Source organism: Rhagoletis pomonella, unplaced genomic scaffold (assembly GCF_013731165.1).
Source record: "Rhagoletis pomonella isolate Grant_MI unplaced genomic scaffold, Rhpom_1.0 Rhpom_scaffold_00005, whole genome shotgun sequence".
Taxonomy (NCBI): Eukaryota; Metazoa; Arthropoda; class Insecta; order Diptera; family Tephritidae; genus Rhagoletis; species Rhagoletis pomonella.
The window spans coordinates 81,929,197-81,932,296 of NW_023458559.1; positions in this window are offsets into that span (position 1 = coordinate 81,929,197).

Here is a 3,100-nt window from a genome sequence, read left to right on the forward strand (position 1 = left end):
ATTTTTTCTTCATTTTTTCATTTTAGCGCCGCTAACTTGATTGAGCTCACTCAAATCATTTCCGAAAACAGTATTTCCATTACTCCAATAAATTTTTGAGGGTCGTTCATAAATATTCTGATAGTTTACATATACACACATACCTACATATATATGTAAGTAACGTTAGATGTTAAAACGTACAATAACTGCTCGTAACAACAATAAGCAAATATGGGTTTCACAAAATATCTGCATTTATTAAATTAAAAAAAAAACTTACTTAAATTAAACACAGAAAATAACATGGCAACTGCATTCGAGATTTTTATTTTCATTGCCGTTTTAGCAGCGTAAAATAGCGCGAAACCGCGCCAATAATTTTTTTGGCGAGGTGAATTTTTCCCTGGTCGAACTTTTTTTTATAGGTAAAGAGGATGGTGACGGAAAACACTCTCGCACTTTTACTGCTGAAAATTACTACGAGTAAAATTCAAATACATAATAGAAACTCAAACCATCTCCCAAAAATGCACAAAAGTGAAAACAATGGAAATTGTATAAAAATTTCAATGTCCGTATGTAAGAGCAAATATTTTCACGTGAATTGGACTGTTTCAAATGTGTAAATGCATATGTGTATGTATGTACAACACACTTCCATAGAAAATGAAGCATTTAAGCGATAAAATTAAATCCAATTTTTATTTATGGAAGTTTGTCGTAATTTTCAATGAGAGCAATGAAAAATACGTACCTACATACATACATAGATAAATACAATCTTATGTTGTTGCGGGCAAGGTGTATTAATATACATATGTATGTAGGTGTGATTGACAACTCAGTGAGGCTCTCTTTTAAAGTTGGTTCTTACGAGGGCATTGTCAAATTCAATCACACTTTGTTACATACATTTTGAAATGCTTAAATTGCAATGTCGTAATGGTCGGATGACACAATTGGGCATTTGTCCAAACTTTCGACGTAAATTGATACCACAATCGTGTGATTGGAAAAATTTTGCGTTTTGTTTCAAGTCATACATACTTATTTATAAATTTGTAAAATGAACTTCAAATTAAATGTATTTTATGTGTTGTGCCAATCGTGTTACTGCTGAAGAAATTGTCGTTCCAATTTTTACAGTTTGTACCAATAGATTCCACAAAAAAATTATTTACAAATCATTACAAATTATTTACACATTTTGAGAAAAACGAGGTCAAAGTTTCAAAACATCGCGTTTTTGCAACTACTACTATCTCTGAAAATAACTAACTAAAACTATTTTTGGCAAGGTTTGAGTGCCTACCGAACAATTTTTTTTTTTTTTTTCATTTTTGTTGACCTGTGTAATCGTACATACGTATGTAGTATTGCTGCAATTTTTTACTGTTTGCTTTCAAAAAGTAAATGGCTTGAGATATATTTTTGTCACTTAAATTAAAGCGATATATTACTATAGTTTACACCCAGGATGCAGCGAATCAAAGGTGGCGCCTTCCGGGGACCGCCTTTCCCACCCACCCTTTCGCTGACGTCACATTAATATTTTTTCGCACTAGTGATGAATATTGAATTTTCATATTGTATCAATTTGCCGAAAAGTTGTACCTAAAAGTAGATACACATACCTAAACAGTATGTAAACATGTATTTTTATGTGCATATCTTTTTGATAGTTGCTGGACTACATCTTCCTTCAGTACCATAACAACTTTTGGACTTATATGAAAAAATAATTTATTATTTACGTTCCAAGTGAACCTAAAATATTGTACTTGTACCGAATTTACGTTCAAATTTAAAAAGCTGAAGATTAGGTTCAATTCAATCTAGTTTTACATCACTATTTCGCTTCTTCCTCTTCTTCTTCAAAATTATTCTTAACACTCTCATTCTCATAACAAAGTGACGTCACATCCAGTTGCTCTCAGCTCGATTGGCATAATCTTGTATTCTATCATTCTTGGTGTACACTTATCGATGCTGCAATCAATATCCTTCATAGTAAACAAAAATTGTGAAAAAATTGCACTGGGCGTCAAGAATGATAGAATACTCTCTCAATATATTCTCTCAATCGAGACTGGGCGTTATATATTGCAACGGATAACGATTTTTTACTTTGTTCTACTCTTTTGGCTCAAAATTGGTATTCTCGGCTTTTTTGGAGATACTAAATTGAAATCCTGCAAACCTGAAATTTTAATCAACCAAAACAGTTACAATCCTTCTTCGATAGTAGATATGTATATAAAAGAACAAGTAAATTCAATATTAGGTTCATTCCTTATCTTTTTGGACTAAAATCTTAAAAGTGTCAAAATGCCAGAGAGTAAGCAAAATGCGCTCACTAAAAGAGAATAACAGGAAAAGTAAAGGAACGCAAAAAACCAAATTTTTAGTCCAAAGAATGGCAACAACAAAACTAACGTCAAATAAGAACAGAAATGTATGTACAAAACGCATTCACACAAGCACAAGCACAATAAACACTTGCTATATCAATTATTTTTTGCCTCCTTCCAATCTCAATTCATTTCTTTTACTTCTTAGATTATTCTCACTTTTAGCGTATTCTTTAATTTCCGTTAATTTAAATTCAGTTGAGTTTGACACTTTTCAGGATTTTGCCAGAAAAAATTCTTCTGACTAAATCTGACTACTTCGGACTGATGAGAGTCACTCTCACTGACTGTTGCTCTCTCATTTTTGCTGTCATTTCCGAGTTAAGGAACGCTTTTTGGACTAAATCTGACTACTTCGGACTTTTTCTGACTATTTCTGGGAGATAAGGAACGCTCCTTTTGCGACAATCGAATTTTTGCGCAGCAATTAGATTTCCGTTAGTCATGCATTATATTTTGATGTTTCACGTTCCATGAAATACTTTTCAAGTTGTGTTTCAGCGCTACCTTTTACAATAAAATCCTTCACCAAATCGGGTGACGTGTACGAATATTTGTATGCGAATATATTCATTTTTCAATGCAAATTACTATTTTATGTTATGATAATACATTTAATTAAATAATAAAGCAAAAACAATGTATGAATTTATGAACTTCAGCAAATATTTGCATATGTAAAACAAAATTTGTAAAATATATTGAAT